The sequence below is a fragment of the Haliotis rubra genome, unplaced genomic scaffold, assembly GCF_003918875.1.
Source record: "Haliotis rubra isolate DU_JTF1 unplaced genomic scaffold, ASM391887v1 Scf15, whole genome shotgun sequence".
NCBI lineage: Eukaryota > Metazoa > Mollusca > Gastropoda > Lepetellida > Haliotidae > Haliotis > Haliotis rubra.
In genome coordinates, this window is record NW_025765447.1 from 39520 (window position 1) to 63943 (window position 24424).

Genomic DNA, 24424 nt, shown 5'->3' on the forward strand with positions numbered 1-24424 from the left:
TATGAAAAGGTGGTAAACGCCAGAACTATCCATCACTTCACCCCACCCATCCTCGATGATCTCCAGGGTATACGTTACGATCACTCTCCACTATAGAGAGTGATCGTAACGTATACCCTGGAGATTATCGAGGATGCACCCCACCTCAAGCTGACACGGCCTGACATACCTAAATACTGCTCAAAGTGGCGCTAGACATAACTCACTGTCAATCACAGCCACAAATCTTGTACCTACAGATATTGACATCTGTATCTTCTTTTGACGTTTATCGTTTTACGTTAACAATGATCAAAGGTGTTAATCCGCCTTTAATCCGTGTTAACTATCGTCTCTATCAACGTCACCTCTTGTTCTTCGCCCTTCGGCAATGTATCAGTAGTGTTAATAGACGGTTTCAAATAATTATTGTAATGGTGTATTTAATTGTTTCAACAATATGATGCTTCTAGAAAAGTTGTTATGATAATGATATTGTTTATTTGTATGTTATCATATCTAATTTTTAAATAACAGTTAAACCGATAATATTTTCCCCATTAAAGCACAACTCTTGTCGTTGTTTCATAGGAAATACATGAGGAATTACAACAGTATATACAAGGGTAATACACCGACTTATGATATGAATTACAATCAATAACACATGTGAACAACAATATGTCATTTTGCATATATGTAAATACATGTACATCCAAACGGGGTGAAATTGTTCCGGGTGTAAAATGGAAATTTAATTGTGAGTAAACCTAAATTTACACTACACAAATTTTAGATTTTTTGTCGACAATATATTCATTCTGATTAATATTTGGTAGTTTTCTATTTTTTTCTTCCCGCAGACATTTCAGAGAAACGTCATATCAATTATGTGTCCGTTGTAATTGTATAAGGAGAAATTTCCTTCATGCATGAACGAATGTATGCTTTCTTTCAGTCCTTTATGACGTTGAGATAATGAACACGTCAACAGGAGTTGCTATAAAATCTTAGCATGGTTACTAGTCGTACCCCATATAGCACCAAGAGCGCCGTCTGCCGGACGTTGATAAAACTTTCCTAAGTTTGGCAGTGAAATTGATATCGCGGATTACCCAAACATGTCTACGATAAACAAAGTGGACATGTCACTTGGTATGTATGAAATCTGAAATGATGCGTTGTTAATATAATACGCTTATTTGAAATGCAACTGTTCTTACTTCCGTTGGTGTCTGAAATATTCTCATATTCGCTACTTGGCCAAGTGAACAAATCAACCTCGTTTGGCTTCAAAGTTTGACATTGTTTTCGTCCTATTATGTTATTGACTACCTTATACAGTAGTGTTACTTCCAAAAATAAACTGTTTATGTGTAGCCATGTACATTTTGAAAAGCTCATTCCATAGTTGCAACTGAGGTGATATTTTGAGGGATTCTCGTCAAACTGATCCGTTTCGTACGACATCATGTGTGATATTTGGACAGTTTCATAGGAATATGATAGTAATTTTCAACAGAATAACAATTTAGCCCGAAATCAAGAATTATCTTTTGTGTGTAATGGTATTACTAATCATAGGGATATCACAGGAGAGCTCGTGTTTTCGACAACGTCACCAAATGCGTTCCCCAAACACATGTTGCTGCGATCAATAGGTGGAGATCGTTATACACGAATACACCTCACCATCATTCAGGCATAGCTGTTGCCATATGAATAGGGCCACACCCGCTGAACAAACACTTAGTCGGGTGGAACAGGTTGTGTCAATAGTGAACCCAGGGCACATTGGGCTGACACGAAGAAACCAGGGCAAGCTGTATACAAAAATGGCACTGGAAAGTACACAAAATTCATTATGTTGTCTGAATTATGAGTTGCAACAGTTGATCCTTAGAGTGCCATGTTTAGGAGTTCCATGTACACCAATTGCTATTGTTATGATGACATATAATAATGATGACATATCCCGGTGTCAGGAGTTTTCGACATTTTTATCTGCAATATCATTTAACATGTTTAAAGTTTATGTTTTACTAACCTTGAGTGATAAAGGATATATTCATCTATTTCACACAAAAATATCAAGTGTTTCCTACAAAAATAGCGTTGATGACATCATATCGGCGAAACTGTTGCTGCTTGTCACATCCAGGGATTTTGTATGGGTTTTCGATTTTTCATCTGAAGTGTTATTAATAATCTCGGGTAAATGATATTGATGTTTGTTTGCTTTTTATATAACTTTACTTCCCGATTTCCATTGTCAATAAAACTTCTCATGGCGTAGCGACTGGGTATCCATGTTTAATTGATCCTAAACTGCTTGTGCACTGTTGCTCTCTGGATATAGCATAAAATGCATCTTAATTTGAGAATATACCAAATGTATAAAATTTGATTTTGAATAAAGAGTTTGCCTGTGAAGAATACATCGTTTGGAATCGTAGATATTTCCTTGATATAATATTTGCTGTATTATTGCCATGCATCAATACAAGCCTCAAATTCTGGGCAAACCAGCAAGTATGTATGTAATCTTTATAAGCACCATGCATTATTGAGAAATTAACATGGGGCATATTTTGTTGATTATTTTGGGTCATTGAGTTATGTACTCGCTTGTGTTCATCTCATTTGGGTGTCCTAATTTTCATTTGAGTAACCAAATAAATTGTACCCACCTCACTCAAACTCAATTGGATATTTTGCCATTTTCCATTAATTGTAAAAATTGTAAAGGTTAAATGTTATTCACATTGGATATGTAATATGAGAAACGATAAGAAAAGACTGCAACTAAGTTGTCAAGTTATGTGTTGAAATAGAACCTCTTAATATACCTCAGTTATTTTATCTATGCAAGCTAAGATTTGCCATTTCTCTGTGTACGCATGTAAAATCAAATTGAGTATTTTCAAGTGTAGACTTAATAAGAATTGAGTTTTCACATAAATATTTGCATAATTTATGCAGATACGCAGCTTATCTGTACCTCTGTTATATTCCAGATTTGTTTAAAGCTATCTAGCACAATTGAAAGGTGTATCATTGTCTCATGACCAGATGACTACTATTCAAACTGTAATAGTTGCATGAACATTCAAACATGTTAGACTAGGTTACTAGACATGATCTCTGACAATATATTAGCTAGCTGTCATTGTAATAAGCACCCTCATTTGTCAATTCTCTTACTTCTCAGGTCACTGTTATGGTGTATGTGATACAATAAGAATTGCTTTGTCTGTTCTATTTACATTCTGGACACTCTGGGGCGGTGGGGTAGCCTTGTGGTTAAAGCGTTGGCTCGTCACGCTGAAGACACGGGTTCGATTCCCTACGTGGGTACAATGTGTGAAGCCCATTTCTGGTGTCCCCCACCGTGATATTGCTGGAATATTGCTAAAAGAGACGTAAAACTAAACTCACTCACTATGGACAAGCTATGCTGACAGAGGTGACACAATGGACTGGATGGACAGATTCCTTGACTTGGTTGACAACATGTCATCATTCCTTGTTAGCATCATGTAGATTGAATTTTGTTAGATATGCTGTGAAGTAATATAAAATCAAACAGTATCATGTGTTTACCAAGACATCCAACCACTGATCCGAACCACAATGCATGGATATAACACAAAAGGTATACTTCCATTTCCTGCCTGGCTCAGTACCATTAAACAAATCATCGCATTTTGATCATGGTAATCAGTACTTTGTTGAGAAAGTGTAATCCTAAATCTAACATTTGTTAAATATGACCACTTTGTAAATGGCATTACAATGTGTTTTCATACCTATCGGCTGTGGGACCCGTGTATCTTCATGTGTTTACCAAGACCAATTTGCATGGATATAACACTTATCAGCAGGGAACACACAGCCCGTGGTCCAGACAACCAGTTGTCCGACTTCCATTTTTGTGGAAGCCGTGGTGGTTGACTTTGTGTGCTGGCAGTTAGGTGCCTGACTTTGAGGGTGTGGGTTCGATTCCCGAATGGGATGCAGCAGTTGTTTATGTATTGATTTAACAAACATAGCAATATGAAACATATAAGTTTCATTTGGTGTTTGCTGAGCTCATCAATAATCACTGATGGAAATGAGATCGATTGAAAGTCTGCTTAGTAGATCAGTCACTCCAGCATTATAACATACTCAAATGTATGCTTAGATGAATTCCATGTTAAAAGACATGCAGGGGTTCAAATTTTTTAATAAAAGTTTAAAAGCCACTATGAAAGACTGCTACAGGGCAAGTGACTTTAAGAAAGTAACTTGTGTTGACTAATTTTCCACTTGTCCTGATTTTATGACATAATTATGATGATGTAATTATGAAAGAAGAAATCAACATGGTATTTGATGTTAATTTTTACTGGACTATTTATTGAAAAGTGATAAATAGCAAAGAAAGATAACTCTACTTTATTATCATTGCAAAATTTAATAGCTACATTTTGAGCAGATATGAAATTAAATCCAAGTTTATTTGCAGTTTGAAACCATAAGTGGAAATTGTCTAGTAGCCCACAGACAAGTAAGATACCATTATTTGATTGCCCAAAATGAAAACTGACTTGTCCCAGGCGTCGGGCGATTGGATTTTTTAACCCTGACATGTCTGAAATCATGGACATGGATATAAAGACAATGAGGATTTTAAACCGTCACAATTTCATACGAACTACAGTACATTGGCAGTATTTTTATATTTTATGGGAAAGGACGTTTAGAGTAGAAACATGACATGGAATGGTTGTTTCTCTGCCCCAGATGACATCATTAAGCTGAACAAGAAGCAGAATCGTGGTGGTAGAGGTCGTGGCGGCCTGAATCGGGGGTCCAGCCGAGGACGGGGAGGAGGAGGGGCAGGAGTGAGCAAGGTAAAACAGTTCCGCACCAACCTACAGAGAGGAGGAATGAGAGGACCTGGTGGACGGGGGCGACTGCGGAGGCTATCTGGAATTAGTCCCCTCAATAGAACACAGGTACTACTGATTGCATCACAAGCACTTTGTATGAGGTGGTAGATTGATGGGATGGTCCACCTCAGTTTTCTGGCTGTTTGTATGTAATTGTACCCCAGAAGTGTGGCTAGCTGTTCATAATATCAGCCACTAAACTGCCTGGTCCACTACTGATTGTTTGCCCTGTTGCCATTATATTGTGTGCTGGAATATTTCTGAGTGTGGTATTGTGGTATTTAAATGTTAAGATGATGATTGTAAGGGGGGTCACCAATTTGTTTCTGGGGTGTGGGGTGGGAGTGGGGGTGTATTCAATTTTGTACACATGGACAAGAGGGGGGTGTCATTGATTATGTAGATGGCATGGGGTGGTGGAGAAGTATCACTTATTTTGTACATAGATTTTAGGTGGGGGTCATTCACAATGTACATGCTTCTCCATAAAAATCATCATCATCATCATCATCATCATCATCATCATCATCATCATCTCCTAGCCATGGATTATGAACGGTCACTAAGTCCATGTTATACTATAGCAGACAAGATGTTCACCTTAACCCTCTATTACATGTCTTGATGTTGGCCTTAATCATATCTAAGATGTCATTGGCTTTCAGGAGCAAAGTTTGAAGAATTCTACAAATCCTAAGTCAACTAGAGGTGGCAAGTTCAACCAAGGTCAAGGTCGGCAGCAGCAACAACAGTCTTACAAGCAGCAGAGGCTGAAGGCCGTCTTAGCCCTGAAGAAAGCAAAGAACCAGCTTGCTCGAATAGACGCACAGGCAGCTGGCAGACAGAATCATGTCAACCAGCGCCGAGGGCTTCAGGTAATACCACAGTCGACAAATAGCTTCTCGTCTTGTCAGATGTTCATGAAGATCCTTGTGTGCACTTTACACTTTTATCACCTCTGGGATGCTGGGTGGTCTGCAGCAGCCATTACAGTATGAAGTGTCAGACTGGGTCACTGCAGGCCTACCAAAGAAAACTTTGCCACTGTGCAGAAAAACGCAGAAAAGCACACATTAACCGTGGAAATAGCAACATAAACATAATACCTCGCTACTGAAACAGTAAAAACGGCAACTATAAATCGCTAAAACTGCATAAAAATGAAGAGCCTGCAACTTGGATTTTGCGCATGCGCTCATGGAAGAGGAAGTCTTGACCGCATTGTGACATTTTCCAGCTTGGACAAAAGTTACATTCCCTTTTTAAGTTTCTATTGTGTTATTTGGCATTTATCATCATGATACTTGTGTGCACACTTGTTTAGTTTACTATCCATTCGTATGAAATGATTCACAGCAATTATTTCGACATATTTAATACTTTTTCTACGCGAGGCGATTCACGGTTGCTTGCAGAATTGGAAAGAAGCTTGATCGTAGTGTGCATGCACAGTAGAGGTCAAAGCTCGCTGATAAAGAATGTTGCAGTTTCATAGTCTTTCTGCCGTTTTTACTGTTTCAGTAGCGAGGTATTATGTCTATGTTGCTATTTCCACGATTAATGTGGGCTTTTCTGCGTTTTTCTGCACAGTGGCAAAGTTTTCTTTGGCAGGCCTGGACTGTGGGGATAGTGTGCCTTGAATAAATAGACCATCATATAGCTAGAATGTTACTGAGTGCAGCATTAAACAACAAACATTAGGCTCACTCTCTCTCTTGTCTTGTTCAGCAATATCTCTATCTATTTTTGGGGAGAAGTAGTGAAAGCCTTCGATTGGAACGATCTCAGTTAGAATATATGAGTCTAGGACATGTTTAAAAACTTAAACATAGTACCCCAGGGATCATTGTACAAACCAAGCTAAGGGCCATGACTACTCAGGGCTCCAGATAAGGGTCGTATCGGCGTATATACAGATATAAAATAAGTATGGGTAGGAAATAATAAACGTAGAAAACGTAGCAGATACGCACCACAGCAATGGTGTACGGTCTTAGAATGTATTTATCTGATAAAGTATTGTTTATTGATCTGTTTACACAAGAGAGCAATCTTGTGGTGCATATATGAAACGAAACACAAGATTACTGATGCTCCATTAAATTCCATTCGGTACTCTAAATGTACTCTTATTGTTTTCAAGTACTCCTATACTGAAAAAACAAGGAGTACGTACTCCTGATCATGAACAATTATCTGGAGCCCTGAATACTGTATGCCCCAGTTAACATATGGAAGTTCAGGGATGAGAATTCTCTGAGGAATTTCTCAGATTTGATCATGCTGGGGTCATTGGATCTGGCGTGGGGATCTGCAGCCACCTAGACTGACCCCGGCTCATTTTTCTCTTTTTTCACTCCTACCCATTCTCATCCCTGGAAGTTACAATCACCTTAGCTCAAAGATTTGTTCAACAAGGGACGGAGTCTTTAATTGCTTAAGATCAGAGGCCTTTAGTTGAATGTATACTAGTCCACTTTTCATAAGGATACTTTTACCTTGCTATGATGCACAAATGTCATCTATACCATGTCTATGCATATTTCAATAGAATCATGTCTATTTATCCCTAACAGAAGATATGGCCTTGCGATCCAAGTGGAGGCACTATGTTTTTGATTGTATGTTTGCAGTTTCTGATTTACATCCAATAAATCAATTGTTATGTCTCTGCAAAGGCAGTCCATTATTAATGGCAGATTACTGGATGTCAAATATATATATTTGAGATGTGATGACAATGTTTGTCAGTATTCTCAACTTTTCGTTGCTGTTTTCTCTTTCAGGCATCATCACAGCAGCAGCAGCAGCAATATCAAAACACTAACCGAGGCCGGGGCCGGGAGGGGCGGGTGGACGGGGTCGTCTCAATCGACAAAACTACAATGCAAGGGGAGGTAACCAAGTACAGAATCAGGTCGATGTCGCATCATATGGGTTTGCTTATCAGAACGTGAGTCGAGGGGGAGGTCGAGGACGTGGCAAACTACGTCGTCTTGGCAGCAACTACAGCAGCACCTTATCTCTCAACTCCTCTGTGTCAAGTGGCACTGTCAAGCAGAAGAAGAGGCAGTAAGTAGTGGTCAGGGCTCCCTATAAATTTTCAACATCAGGAGTACGTACTCCTTATTTTTTCAATATAGGAGTACTCGAGAACCTTAAGAGTACATTTAGAGAACTGAATATCAGTAATCTTGTGTTTCATGTCATATATGCACCACAGCATTTCTACTCTTGTGTAAACAGGTCAATAAACAATAAAACAATACTTTATCAGATAAATACGTCTGTAAATGATTCTAAGACCGTGGTGTGTATGTGCTACGTTTTCTAAATTATTTCCTACCGTATCGTGCATATTTGTTATCCGTACATACGCCGATATGCGAGACAGGTGTTGCTACTTTGGATCAATAAGCAAAGGTATTTAAAGAATTACAGGTGCACAATTTAGAGGCTATATTGGGTAATTGCGCAGATCGTTGTACCGATCATACTATTGTCTTTTGTAAAATTCATACGTACCTCCAAGGGCCTCTAAGTTGTGTGTGTTTGTTATTTGCATTTCAACTAAACTTTTCCACAAGTCTCCACGAGCTCCTTTCACGAAACAACCTTTACTGAGGTTAACCTCAACTCTCATTCTTTAACACTGCACTAAGGTTATCTTAGTGACTTGTAAACACCTTAGTGACTTGTGAACACCTTAGTGACTTGTGAACACCTTAGTGCTTTGTGAAAGGGGGTCCGGGATGAAAACAGTTTATGTTCGTCAGTGTATTATCAGTGTGTGTGGGGCGGTGGGGTAGCCTAGTGGTTAAAGCGTTGGCTCGTCACGCTGAAGACCCGGTTTTCGAATCTCCACATGGGTACAATGTGTGAAGCCCATTTCTGGTGTCCCCGGCCGTGATGTTGCTGGAATATTGCTAAAAGCGGCGTAAAACCATACTCAGTCAGTCAGTATTATCAGTGTGGCATTATAAAGATAGTGCCCTGTATTGGTATGTTAACAACTTAGAATTGTTTTGCATAATCGTGATGTATTGTGCGTATTTTATGCAAGTACACAGCTCACCTGGAACGCTGGTGGACATGACTTGTATCTCGATGACATGAGGAAATGGTTTGATAGCAGCTACAACTCCACCCATATGGGCTACTAGTATTTGAAAAGCATAACTTAGTATTGACATGTTCCATACATATTAGTACATGAATGGGAATTGAAGCATTTCATTTTTACCCTAAGCATTCATGTTTGATCTATTTCAGATGGCGCAGTCGGCCTGTTCAAGCTCCTTCATCACAGAATGATGGAATATTGACGATCTCCGTACAAAACCCTAGGTAAGCTTGACCGTGGGTCAGTAAGCGATCATTACCGGACAACAATAAGTCTGATGGCAGCGGTCACATGTGTCAGTCTACAGGAAATGAAAATTTATGAAACAAATGAACAATTGTCACTGCAAACTACAGAAACATTTATTTGATTATTTCCATCATTTTTACAATGGTGACATGAGCTTTATGATAGTGTCATCAACCAGGCTCTGAACCCATGGTCTTTCATATAGCCTCGTGGTTAAAGTGTACTTCGATCAGGATACTTGTCTGACTCAGTTCAGAGTTATCCCCAATAGCATGCAGCTGCTTAAAGCATGCCATTGTGTTTCATGTGTGTTAGTTGATGTTCGTCCAAGGTTTGCACAGATTTGAAAAGTGCTTGAATTTAACTATGTTCAAAGAAATTTACCACGATAGTACTTAAAAAGTGCTGGATTTTTTATCATGTCCTTGAAAAGTACTTGAAATTTCATTAACATATTTGTTGTGGTTGCACTGATGATCAATCAATTGTTTTGATAAAATTGTGTCTATTTCCTGGTTCCTTGAATCATAAAATAAGAAAAGGGCTCTTTCTGTGAATAGGGCATTCGCACTGCGTTCTGATAGATTGTTGTTAATGCTGGAAGCGGACAATGTCAAAACTAAAAGTGAAACTTGTCTGCGATACTTTGGGAAGAAAGTGGTGCTTGAAAACACATCATATGTCCATGAAAATTCTTTGAAAAGCCCTTGAATCTAATTGGCTGTATGAACCCTGTAGTCACTGGCTTGCCTGGTCCAGACTTGAGACCATGTGTACCTGGAATACTGCTGAGAACTGTGATAACTTACCAGAAAACCCACAACTTATTACTCTTGTGAGAAAGACTCAGGGCATGTTTGTTCGTTTGTGTGGCCAGTTCTGAGATATTTCTGCAGAATCGTTGACTATTTTGCCTCTCACTAACCAGTCTCACATTGCCTTTCAGCTATGAGTCTCCTCCACAACAAGAATCGGTAAGCCAGGTGTGTCACAATGTATGTGCCTGAAAGGCATTTTCTAAAGATGTGAGATATTTAATGGTCTCCTGTCCACTCTCCCTCCAGCTTCTGACTAATTAATACCTAAAAATTCTGGACATACAGATATGAGTCCTTTGATTTTATTAGTTAACCTAAATAATATTCCATATTGTACATCAGTCACTTAACTACAATATTGTATTCGTGAATAATTATTCATATTCGTTACCCAATATTCATGATACATATCATATTCGCCACACAGTGTATTTGTTGCATTCCAACAGCTTGTTCAGCTTGGCCTGATCAAGTGAATACTAATGCATTTACGCGTGACCGTGTCAAAACTGATTGGGTCTATTATTTTGAAGGGGTGCACCTCTGTCAGTTGATTGTCAATGTGTCCGAACAGCCGAGACATGGTCGCCATTTAACATTCTCTGCTCCCCTCTTTAATGAGGTTAACTCGACCTGCCATTTGTGCCATTTGACCTCCTGGGTCATGCATATGTAGAGTAGCTCAGGTCAAGCTGAACTAGCTGTACTAGATAATAGAAATGGTGTCGACAGTAACCATGGTCTGTTCAAGAGGCATTCTAGAAGTTGTCAGCAATGGGAATGACAAGTCTTTATGGATAATCAAGTATTGTACAATAAAGAAGTTGATCATCCATAAAGATTTGTCATTCCTAGTTACCATGGTAACTGACTATTGCTTTTGTCTTTACAGTCCAAGAAGTATAACTACAACAAAAGGCTCTTCGCACAGTCAGGGGTAAGTTGTTTGTTCATGCAGTGTTTTGTTAGCTATTCTTAGAGTGTCTAGGGCGGTGGGTAGCCTAGTGGTTAAAGTGTTCGCTCGTCACGCCGAAGACCCGGGTTCGATTCCCCATGTTGGTACAATGTGTGAAGCCCATTTCTGGTGTCCCCCCACTGTGATATTGCCAGAATATTGCTGAAAGCGGCGTAAAACTAAACTCACACACTCACTCTTAGAGTTTCTGCCTGGAGAGTGGATGGTCAGTGCTAGATCTCTTGCTGCACCTTGACAACGGACATTGATAGTGCTTGTTGAAATTCCAATTTTAAGCCATTTGATGCTTCATCCAAGTTTGCCTCCATCTTATGTGCTACAAATGTGCATGTGGATTTACATCCCTTAGTTTATTTACTGTTATGTCGATATGTTCGTGGATTCTGTCCATGAAGTGTTTTGGTTTGTTGTTGAACGCCACACTCAGCAATATTCCAGCTATATGGTGGCGGTCTGTAAATAATCGAGTCTGGGACAGACAATTCTGTGATCAACAGCATGAGCATCGATCTATGCAATTGGAATGCAATGACATGTGTCAACCAAGTCAGCGAGTCTGACCACCCGATCATGTTAGTCGCCTCTTAGGACAAGCAAGGGTTACTGAAGGTTGATTCTAACCCTGATCTTCACGGGTGTTATACAAAGGAAGTAGCTCAGAATTAAGACGAAGAGTACGTAAGTCCAAACTTCTTGAACAGGCTATCGTGCTTGTCCTTACCCAAGCAGTACAACAAGCATGGGTTGATGAAGACCAATTCCAACCCGGATCTTCACCAGGCTGTTCATGAAGTAAATGTTCATGAAGCAGAATCTCATGGTGCAACTGTGTAATTACTCTTTTGTCATTCTCAACCCCCTGGGGAGTATACAAACCAAGCTGCCATGTATGGTTAAAAGTTATTCATGTGATATGACCATGATCCTTTATCCATCACCATGTTTAACACAATATCTAAGTTGGTGGGTTTTGAGAAAGTGGTAAATGTCAGTGACCTGTTGAACACTGGATTTCTGCAACATTAAGTTGACTCACTGTGTGCAATTTGAAATAACCAACGAGCTCACTCCTTTATTCTTTAATTCAGACCAATGCTCCTTTAAATGAGAGGTTCCGAGACAGCTCCGGGTCTTCCAGCAATGGCTCCAGACAGGTGTTTTTGTGATCACTCACTCAGCATTCCTCTTAGGGAGCTTCAGGCCAAAGATGTCTACCAACAAAGCTGATGTTTCAAGGTCAAGGCTGTGCTACAAGATCACATCTGTTATTAAATGATCTGTGAAGCGTGGAAGCATCCGTTGCTATGGTTACAGGATTCCTGGCGTTCCTATGTTTTCGGAGATTGTGATACTGTCATTAGTACTGACAATTCTTGGAAAGAAAATGGTTTTATGCGTTATGAAACAAATGGTGCTAAAACATGAACAATATTTGCAACTTTGGCCGTTTTGTCAGTTAGACCAGAAGTTTAAAGGGAGGGATAAAAATGTTACATGACAGTAATGCTGCATAGCGTTTGTGCTGGAGTGTTTGTTGAGAAAAGTGATGATTCAGCATTTATGAAACTGGTTAATGTTTCACGTCATATCAGTGACTCAATCTCATTAAAATCAAATCTTGACTCTGATATCTGCATGAAGATCTGACAAACCCAATCTCCATCGTGGGTCAAGTCTATGAACCAAGAAATAACTTTGAAAGGCCAGTCTGAATGATGGATCTGTGAGTTCTAGGGCCCATCAGATTTCAGCCCTTTTGTCTTTCTTTACCACATTGTAATATATCAAGGGGACAACAAAGAACGCAGATAGTCCATCGCTGGTTCTCCCTGTTGTGTGAAGTTTCCACTGTGCTCACAGACAATGCATTTGATATCTGCAACAATAGTAGTGCCACTTTTATTATTTCATTCAGAACTTACTGTTTATGTTCATTTTTGAAAGCTTCTCTGAAATACTTGGTCTGGTAGTACAAAACTTTAAAAGCCTGAACTCTGCTAGACTGATTAGAGCCTTGCCTGACACATCCTTCCATGAGCTGGTGGTCAGGGCCCGTTTCTCAAAGCAATCGTAACTCAAATACTTTAACATAGACTTACAACAGTTGTAGCACTACGATCTCTTTGTTAAACGGACCCAGATCTTCACGCAGGATTATGAAAGATATGATTGTCTTGAGATTGATCTGTGACATTGTTGCCACTTTTAGAAGAAGAATACTTTTAGAAGATATTTATTTTGCCTTTTTTGTGAAATGTCACATGTGTACAAGGCTGCTCTTGCTTGATACAATCTATTCATATATGAATAGTGTAGTAGATTCAAGCTTAATCTCACAGTGTTTATTTTTGAAGGATTTTATCTTAATCATGTTAATAGTGAGGAAACTTGTGACCTTTTACTGTCTTTCGTCGAGTTTGTATGTAGTTTCTTAAACATGTTTAGAGATTGATTTTATTAAAGTTGATGAATTTGTATTCAACATTTGTACTTCACTGTTGTTGCAATCAGATTTTGAACATGGCAGCATTCTTATTGGTCAGTCAGAAGAATCAAATGACGACAGTATAGCTTGACTTCACAGGTGAATCACTGTTGTCATATAGTACTAAAATGTTATGGAATATCCAGTACTTTCATATAACTATAGCTAATCTGCATGTCAGATTATCTTCAGTAATATGAAAGAATCGTAGTCCTTACCAGTTTTAAAGCTGTTCAAAGTTGTTTTGTTGACATTTGATTATTCACATAAATCAGCATTTTATTCTGCATTTTTGATGCATGATTGATGAAAAGTTGGCTGACTGAAGCCTTGTCAGCATTAGTGCTTCTGTGTTTGGAAAGATTCCACTTTTTATATAAAGAACAATAAGGAATAAGATCTTAGATGATGTCGTTTTCATGAGTTTCAATGTGTTTTTTTCGAATGTTTGAAGTTTTCCAATCCAGAAGATTCAACTGGAACAGTTATGTTTGAATCGCGTTTGTTTTACTCTGCTGAATTGTACTTAACATTATTTCAGGGGTGGTGGGGTAGCCTAGTTGTTAAAGCATTTGCTTGTCATGTCTGGGTTCGATGGGGCAGTGGGGTAGCCTAGTGGTTAAAGCGTTGGCTCGCACACCCTGGTTCGAATCCCCACATGGGTACAATGTGTGAAGCCCATTTCTGGTGTCCCCCGCCGTGATATTGCTGGAATATTGCTAAAAGCGGCGTAAAGCCATACTCACTTACATTATTTCAAGCTCAGCATACATGAACATATGTTTTAACAATGGAGAAATACCTCCATTGATTTGTGATCTCTTGGGTTTTCATTTTCCACTCCTTTATAACAAAACAGGCCAGATGTATAGTGTAAATAAACATAGCTACCTTGGATTAAACGTGTTAAATATTATTAATCATGAATACAATCAGAGATAATGTTTTTCATAATCTTTGTATGGTTGTGTGACATGTTTGGGATAACCTTCCAGCCAGAGTGGCCTCCCTTTACCTGCCATGATGTTGGCAGAGCAGGTCTGATAAGATGTTGATGAACTGTCATAGTTTAAAACTGTCATACACTTAAACGATGACACTGGGGAACAGACATCTATTTTTTTAAATACTGAATATGTAGGAGAAATAGTATGTGTTTTCCTTATAAGCATAATCAACCATGATAGCCATAAGCTCAATTTGACATGTTGAGTGTTTTTGAGTCATAATTGGTTTCCTGTCACAACCTAACATTGGTCAGTGTTGGAGTTGGCAGGAAGCGCGAGATGCTTGACTTGTAAGGCCTCATCAACATCTCCTTTCCTCTTGTTCCTTGTGGAAGGGACATGCTAATACCATACACATCCTTGTATGCTAATTCTATGATCTGACATTGACATAAACAGATCATGAAGCTCAGCCCATGAGGGTCATGGGCATGGTGAAAAGCCAGTCACAGAGGGGCAGTTGTGTAGCCTAGCTGTTAAAGCATTTGCTTGTCATGTCTGGGTTCGATGGGGCGGTGGGGGTAGCCTAGTGGTTAAAGCTTTGTCTCGTCACGCCGAAGACCCTGGTTCGAATCCCCACATGGGTACAATGTTTGAAGCCCATTTCAGGTGTCCTCCGCCGTGATGTTGCTTGAATATTGCTGAAAGCGGCGTAAAACTAAACTAAACTCAGTCAGTCAGTCTGGGTTCGATGACTCTCGTAAGGCACATTTGTTGTGTCTCTGCCATGATGGAGTTGGAATGTTGCTAGAAATGTCATTAAACTCACCCACTAGAGTTGTGTCCCTTCTGTGGGAGAGGATGCTGTGATAGTGGGTTTGAGTTTGTGATACTTGGTTTGTAAGCATCACAGTTTTATCACTTCATGCTTTCCTCCCTCTTTAAGACGAAGCCCGTTGAGACTCTGGTTGAATCAACAGGTCGCCTGCATCCTATGGATGTAAGAGGCTTCTTCAGTTATTGACTCACGAAAATCCGGGGTTGAATTGATCTTCAGTAACCCATGCTTGTCATAAGAGGCGACTAATGGGATCGGAGGGTCAGGCTCGCTGACTTGGTTAACACATGTCATCATATCCCAATTGCAGACAGACAGACAGACAGACAGTTTTATTCAGTAAAAGGCCACTGGCCCAGAATACAGATAGATACATGGTTGCACATCACATATATTGCATAGATCGATGTTCTTGCTGTTGATCACTGGATTGTCTGGTCTGATTATTTACAGACTGCCGCCATATTGCTGGAATATTGCTGAGTGCGGCGTAAAATTAAACTCACATCAATTAATCATACAATCCGGCTCATCGACTTGCATGTCACTGCATCCTGATTGTTCAACATGTCAGATCAAGGGATTGTCTGGTCTGAAAAATATAGCTGAGTATGGGATTAAACAAACTGCAGGAAATACATTAAACTGACAGTTTGTGAATGAACTGGAATTCTGTCCGAACATGGGTTTTAGTGTGTAGTGCTGGATATCATCTGTCTAGTGTCTGGTTGTAGAAATCCCTTTAAGACTTTTTTATTAATTACTTGGTTTACGGATTTTTTCAAAAAAATTTTTTTTCACTTTCTTCACATTTTAGGCAGGTAATAAAAAAAGCCAGGAGTACTGCACTTTACCGGGCGCACTTTTCCAGATTAGTTAGCGCTGCTGGGGTTCCCTAACCCTAAACCCTAACCCCTAACCCTAAGGATCGTAAAGGGTGCCTGACCCTAAGCATTGTAAAGGGTGCCTAACCCTAAGGATAGTAAAGGGTGCCTAACCCCAAACCCTAAGGGTCATAAAGGGCGCCATACCCTAACCCTAAGGATCGTAAAGGGAGCAGCGAGGGCTGCGCCCGGTAAAGTGCATTCTAGCCAAAAAGCCTTAGTAGTATGTTGATAAAGAGTGCATACACCAACATTTACAAGTTGTGTGTATTCATCTCAATACTGGCAACTCAAAATATATCCAATTCATATTGTGATGTCATAGAGAGTTATATTCTTGACAGGGTACAGAATCCTTCATGTCCGTCATGTCGCTTGTGTGTTATATGCTTTTTAAATAAAGGTAAAGAATACCAAATTCTTTCATAATACCATACTACCATTATATCTGTCATGAAAAAATCTGTCTTCGTCTTTAGCTCATTTTGAGTAGTGTATATTGACAGATTATTTTATTGTCATCAGACCTTTGTCATTCACACAGTGGTGTGGTACTTACTTCATGTTGTCATCCACCACTACATGGATTTAATGAGGTATTGGGAGAGTCGGCAGGGGTGGAAATAACCCATTGCCCGACGCCCGAGTCCAGTGTTTTTTTCTGTCAGGCAAGCAAATTTGTATATCACACTGTACCGGTGTCCAGGTGATATTCCAATGTTAATTATGTTGTTTATTTAGAAAATCAACAAGAAAACGGTCAGTATAGTGGAAAAATTATCAGGACAAGTGATTTTACATGTGCCACTGTACCGGAGTACACTAACAATTTTAAAGTTATTTCCACCCCTGGTCAGGGATACACTTCGTGCAAATTCAGAAACAATGCAGACCAATTTTCTCAGACATAAAGCTTTGTCTTTTGAAGATGTATGTATGATAAGTGCCTTTATAGTCATGTTTTGGGCATTCCAACAAATCATGGGTAACTTGATGTTAATGTTTCTATCAGAAAGGATCAAGTGTTGAATTTCTGTCAGGTTATTTTCATTAGCTCATTATGCCACGGATCTAGGTAGTTTGTTGTCATGGTTTCTGTACAATAAGCATTTTATTTCAGATTAATTAAATTTGATTTAACTACTTGAACATGTGGTTGTCTGTCTTGAGTGAATACTTTTTAGATAACTATTTAATGAGGATATTCATCTCAAACTAAAAGATCAGAAACAGAAATCCCATCACCACAAAATAACTGTTCATGTGGTCATATTTTATGTATTTTATTTCAAGTTTGATTTTTAAATATTATATTTATTTCGTCATAATTTATATACTGTCTTTTGTTTTATTGTTCTCCAAGAGGATGGTTAGTATTTATTTTCTTAGTCATAAAGTTCCAATAATTTCAGTGAAAGGAATAAATACAATATGAATTTGTTTTTCCTGTATGAGTGGCCTAGTCACCATTCTCAGTCCAGATTTAAACATTATTGGTGCACCGTGTGAAAAAGATATTGTTATGGGTGGTTGGGTAGCGTAGTGGTAAATGGGTTCACTCATAGCTAGGTACATGTATCACCAACATCAAGATGGTCGGTGGGGTGCCTAGTGGTTAAAGCCTTCGCTTGTCACACCAAAGACTGGGTCTGATTCCCTAATGGGTACAATGTGTGATGCCCATTTCTGCCCTGATATTGCTGGAATATTGCTAACAGCGGCGTAAAACTAAATTCACTCACTCACTCCAACATCAAGTTGACACAAGGTGATAGATCACAATTTGATCTGTTCGAAGCGTGGTGTCTCCTATGTCCCTGGTTACAAATCTAACAATAACAATCTTGATGGTAGAACTGCACAGTATTTTAGATTTAAAATAAATATCACAAGTTCTGTCATTATCTCTTTTTAAGGTAAAAGCTACACAGACATTCAATTCTAATGTTTCCCATTGCAATTAATTAACAAAAGGGTCTTACTTTTTATGCTATATATTGTATCAGAAGGAAGGAATCCCGAACTTTCCAGCCTGTATTGGGGATTGATGTCAGAACCAGTTTTCATGTTTTTACTGCCATGTTTGTAGAAAATAGGATGTGCATGTACAGTCATCATCACTGGCAAATATATAGAGGATACTAAACGACCTCCCGTGTAATACCATTTTTATTAAATGAGTTGGTGATTTGGTATCAAACGAGCGAAAACGAGTTTGATGCTAAATCTTTCACGGTTTAATAAAAATGGTATTTCACGGAAGCGAGTTTATTATTCTGTTTATTACTCTCCAATAGAAACTGATAGAAACTGCCTACGAAGTGGGATGACTCTCAGCTGTCCACGAGTCAGGCAAGGCCTAATACCATTGTGACAGAGGTATTAGCATTGTGACGTCATAACTGTAAACCATTATGACGTCATACGTCTAGCGTTATTACACTAGTGTAATATTGCCGTTAAAATATTACACTGCAGTATCTTCCACGGGTGAGTAATAAACTGCAATATTTGTCAAAATACAGATACCTGTAGCACAGTTGCAATGCGATTTATTTGCCAATGCAAAGCCCTTTTGATGGGTATCATTGTTTAATCGGAATTTCAAAAAACTGTTTTCTACCTAAAATGCTAGTAGGGTAAACGTTCAGTGTTAATCCTTTGGTTCCATTTTTCTACATTCACTGATATGATATATCTCTTGTGATTTTCCCTTTGAATGACACAGATGTTAAGACCGGAGTCTTGACTATGGTACAGTCATGTTACAAATGGTCATATGCAAATACTTTTATTGCAGAAAGAAGAGAAGTTCCTCATGGATGTATATTTTTACTCAGACATTTGGTATTTGTTACTGTGAGCATATTACCGTTGGTGCCGTTGTAACTCTGGTTTTTGAGGACAAGGTATGGCAATGGTCATGTTTCACCACTAGAATAGGCAAAGGTCAAGAAGGTCACTTGTAGAAAGAGCACTTTTTTATGTGTGTTCAATATAGAATGGCCCATGTTAAGGTGACTTTGAACATCTTTGCCTTTGCTTGCAGACCTTGCTGATTTATAAAGTCAGTACTGTTCATTTACCTTATCCCTGTATTAAATGTTCTCAGTCGACTATGAACAGATAAAACATGTTGAATACCTGCTGCTAGAAGTCAAGACATACATAATTTATGCTGAAATAATATTCTCCCAAATCCCCTTGACACTTCATTTTGAATGTCTACTTTGGTGGTCCATACAAGGCCATTAACATACCTTTTCCTTTACTACACTGATTAAACTTCATGAATAAAGTCCTTGATTTGTAAAGGAGGGATGTTGCTCCATAAGAATGTTCCTTGGATTGTTGTCAATTCAGAAATGAAATAGCTATTGCCTTTGTCTCTGTAAGATATTGAAATAATTATTTTCAGAGTGATAGATGAATGGTTTCACGTATAGTTAAATGAATATGAGTTTTAATGTTGCAAGGTGTATTATTTCTGTATTTGTAGAGAGTAATGGTAGCCCCTCATTCAGCATTGAGTAGGGGTTGTTTGGTTTCATGTGAATTTGACCTCATATGGCTGGTTGCAGATATAACCATGTCACATGTTTTGTAAGTTTTGTACCCTAACACGCATTTCTTTCATTAACATTTGTTTTTGTATGATCATAGTCATATTCATAATAAGTCTTAAAATAAATATTTCATTTCCTCAAATTTGACTTTGGTTTTTTGGTTTCTGTTTCACTGCTCTCCAATCCAGTCGACACACCAAAAACTCTGCCCAATAAATTGGAGTGCTTCCACTGTGATTGAAGGACAACCCAATAGTCTAGAGTGTGCGAACTATACTGAACAGCAAAAGAGACGCAAGTCTGGCTTTTTGTCAAGTTTTTGAATAGAAGACAACCCAAATTATGTCTAATCATTTATTCTACAGAAAACACTGTCAATGTAACAGCTAAAAGTTGCTGTTGACATTGAATTGCAATAAGTTCAAATTGATCACAGTCCGTCAAATGGAGATACCCCTGAACGCGAAAAGTGACAGTCTCTTTAGTAGCGCATATAGCCACCTTGAGCTTGCACACAGGCTGTGCAACGTTGAGTTCACTAGAGTCTGAGAGAATGCCTGGTGCAACTGGTTCCGTTCAAACACCAATCTCTATTCCAATTGTGCAAGTGTGAGTGGCTGTCTACCTGCAGCAATCCTCCGTCCAATTTCGTCCCAGATTGTTCAATGGGAGCAATATCCGGGGAAAGAGACGTTAATCTTGTTCTGAGCCAGATAATCCATCGACACCCTTGCTGTGTGAGGGCTGCAAACGTCGCTGGTGTTGTTGACTTGCCAAAATTGGCCCAACATATGGCCTTCGGCAGTGGATTCCAGCAACCCGAAGACGATGCCTAATCGTATCGCTTGGCACTGCTCCCCTTGACCCAAGAACTAAGGCTGCTGTTACTGTTGCTGCTTGAGTTCGGTTCCTTAGACGAGTGACCCGGATGAATCGATCTTGCGCATGAGTTGTCACTCGTTGCCGTCCGGTATGAGGACGATCAGCAGCAACCTGCTTTGCTGATGACGTTGAGCAAGTCGTGTAATAGTAGTAAGATGACAGCCCAATTGTCTAGCTACAGCGGTTGCAGTGCTACCTCCGTGTAACTTTCCAATGGCCATTCCCCTCTGCTCAGTCGTTAGTCTAGACATTGTTTGTGTGGCGTGTACACCTCCTAGCGTCAATACTGAACTGTTTTTTTACACAAACCTTTATAAAGGATACCTCAGAGTGAAATGCGTGCTTTTCATCCATAACTGTCGATGCATGTGCTAAAATTATGGTTTTGCTGCACTGTTGGTGTGTTTGTGCGAACAGCCAGATGGATGTCAAATTGCATGACATCATCTCATCTGGGATCATTACGTCACTTTACCATGAACGTTCCATAAACATGAACGCTTACCTTCATGTGATTTCATTTTTTCGAAACTTGCGTTTCTTTTGCTGTTCAGTATATCTCTAACTGAAGGGCTGCCCAATAGTTTAGAGTGCTCCAACTATCTGTAACTGAAGGACAACCCAATAGTCTGGAGTGCTTCCACTGTGACTGAAGGACTGCCCAATAGTCTGGAGTGCTCCAACTATCTGTAACTGAAGGACAACCTAATAGTCTGGAGTGCTCCAACTATCTGTAACTGAAGGACAACCCAATAGTCTGGAGTGCTCCAATTATCTGTAACTGAAGGACTTCACAATAGTCGGAGTGCTCCAACTATCTGTAACTGAAGGACAACCCAATAGTCCGGAGTGCTCCAACTATCTGTAACTGAAGGACAACCCAATATTCTGGAGTGCTCCAACTATCTGTAACTGAAGGACAACCTAATAGTCTGGAGTGCTCCAACTATCTGTAACTGAAGGACAACCCAAAAGTCTGGAGTTCTCCAACTATCTGTAACTGAAGGACATCACAATAGTCAGAGTGCTCCAACTATCTGTAACTGAAGGGCAACCCAATAGTCTGGAGTGCTCCAACTATCTGTAACTGAAGGGCAACCCAATAGTCTGGAGTGCTCCAACTATCTGTAACTGAAGGACAACCAAATAGTCTGGAGTGCTCCAACTATCTGTAACTGAAGGACAACCCAATAGTCTGGAGTGCTCAAACTATCTGTAACTGAAGGACTTCACAATAGTCGGAGTGCTCCAACTATCTGTAACTGAAGGACAACCCAATAGTCTGGAGTGCTGCAACTATCTGTAATTATTAGCGTAAACATTCCCTCTGGGTTGTGTTAGCCATTTTCTCTTCACCTGGTGATGTGTTACAGACTATCCTTAAGGATAAAAAAATAAATATTATTTTTTAAAAAGAAAAGATCGTACGTTGCCTACCTGTCAGTAAGCCGGAAGTACCCGGTTACCTCCCTTGATCTGCTTTACCCATAATCCTCCGGAAGGAACTCTTCATTTTCCTCTGTAACCACGGTGAAAACACGTGTTGAGACTGTCCTTTTGGTTTGCTTCACAAGGAGTGGTTTTTCGTCGACTTCTTGTGCCTTACTTGCCTCTTTGGACTTTGAGGTTAGTATCGCTCGCATTTTTTGTTATACAATCGTACTTCTTTGTTTTGTCGGATATTTAATGTGCTATTATCACTTGTGACTTGGCTGTGTTTTTTCAGTATAACTTTTCAATTATGTCACAACGTAAGTGTGTGGGATGTCAAAAGTTCCGCTCGGAAAGGGACCCTCATTCATTGTGCGTTTCATGTTCCCCGGACCTGGCCTGTTCCCTTACGTCTCGGTGTCTCTTATGCCAGGACCTTTCCGAGATTGATTGGAAATCCATGAATGAGGCTCGTATCAAGGCCAAAAAACGTAAACTGTCCGTGCCATCTGAGCCTGTGAAAAAACCTAAGGTTGATAAACCCTCTCCTTCTGAGAGTCTGTCATCATCTCAAGGGATTGATTTTTCCACTTTTTCCAATATGTTGACCTCTCTCAAAGATGATCTCAGTTCTTCTTTTGGATCGGCCTTAAAAGATTTGGAACAGCGTAGCATGTCCAAGATGAGGGAGATTAAACGTTCCTTGACTAGTAGTAATACTCATGTGGCTTCTCCACTTTTTCATGGCTCTGAATCTGTAGTCCGTGCTCCCCATGGCGATCGTCCCATGGCCACGGCTACTCAGTCTGTCAATCTGTCGGAGTCCACGGGACGAACACAGACACAGCTGGCAATAACTACAACCGTCCCAGATGAGACCATGGGGTCGAGATCTGTGGGTCCGGTTTATACTGACGTCAGGGATGGTCCCACGGTTTGGGGCCATCCTGTCCAGTCACCCCCCTCTGCTAGGACCCCTTCAGCCATGGGTCATCCAGCCATGGCTCCTCCAGCCATGGGTCGTCCAGCCATGGCTCCTCAAGCCATGGGTCCTCAAGCCGTGGATCCTCAAGCCATGTGGCCCCCTGCCACCGCGGACCTACCGGCCACAGGCGCCCCTTTTGATGTGGAAAATCCGCCGATCATCCCACTTTTTCCGGATCTCTCGGAGTCTGATACTCAAGGTGTCTATCCCCTTACAGATGCCAAATTATCTGTGCATGAAGGCATTTTGACAGTTCCTTCCATGGACTTAGAGGCTGCTGATTTTACTCCTGGATGGTCTTATTCGGAGAAAGTAGGTTTCCTCCATCAACTCAAACCTTGTACGGTACCGCCTCCTGCGGCTATGGTGGACATGGATTTACCAGCTGAACTTGGATCCTCGGGCTCTCTGCCACCGCAACGCCTACCGCGACTATCCCTACCTCACTCTACGGTGGTTCGTTCTGCGTTTGACACTTTTAATGAGACTCTGGCTAAAGCTTCTCTTCAGCAATCCTTACCTAGAGTTGTTCCCAAACTATCTTATGTGATTCATGATCGTGTTTTTCCGTCGTCCACCCCTGAATTGGATAAGGATTTTGTTTGTCTCGATCCTAGGTCCTCCCGCACCATGTCCCTAAAGGTCCCTTTATCTCAACGGGAACTTAAAGATCTGGACCAAGCTGCTCGTTCTTCGGTGGACTGTCTCTCTTACATCAACTGGTTTGCGGCAGGTGTCCGTCAACTACTACCTCCCGTATTTACTGATTATGTAGGCATTAAGGAAGACACTATGGTGGCGATGTCTGCTCATGAGGCTGCCTTGGCACACTCCTTTTTTGGACGTCATCTATCAAGCGGTAGCGGACGTTACACAAGCGCAGGTATCCATTATGGGTAGACTTACAGCTCTGGAACGTACTCATTTGTTGTCTGGAGTTAGAAATATTCCAGATTCTACCAAGGAGGAGCTCTTTCACCAGCCCGTGGATTCGCCGTCTCTCTTCAATGGCAAATGTAATCAGGCCATCACATCTCAGGATGCACAGTTGTCCCGCAATCTAAATCAGCGACTTGCTTCTGCCTTGCTTGCGCAATCTCGACCATCACGACCTCCCCTTCGTCCAAGAAGAGGTTCTTCCACTGTCTCCTCCCGACCACCTCCTCCACGCTTTCAACAATCTGCCTTTGATAGAGCTTCATCTTCCCCGGCTCCTCCCCGTTCATCTTACCAGCGTGGTAGCTCTTCCACATCATCCAGAGCTAGGGGTCAGCGGAGTTTTCGAGCCTCCCGCTCGTTTTCTCGGAGATCTTGACTCGTCCTG

General features: G+C 40.2%; 2 long non-coding RNA genes across 3 annotated transcripts; one reads left to right on the top strand and one right to left on the bottom strand.

The window, feature by feature from the left end:
• Nucleotides 1–218: 218 nt before the first annotated feature.
• LOC124270126 lies at nucleotides 219–8619 on the bottom strand. The gene is made up of 3 exons (XR_006896683.1): nucleotides 8511–8619; nucleotides 6170–6174; nucleotides 219–233 (listed from the first exon to the last, which is right to left on the bottom strand). It is a non-coding gene; the product is annotated as an uncharacterized LOC124270126 (long non-coding RNA).
• Nucleotides 4949–14098, top strand: LOC124270125. 2 transcript variants are annotated; one of them, XR_006896681.1, is made up of 7 exons: nucleotides 4949–4982; nucleotides 5582–5791; nucleotides 7703–7988; nucleotides 9189–9263; nucleotides 10235–10271; nucleotides 10999–11043; nucleotides 12171–14098. It is a non-coding gene; the product is annotated as an uncharacterized LOC124270125 (long non-coding RNA). The 2 variants fall into 2 exon arrangements; XR_006896682.1 differs by having other exon boundaries at nucleotides 10235–10262.
• Nucleotides 14099–24424: the final 10326 nt, after the last annotated feature.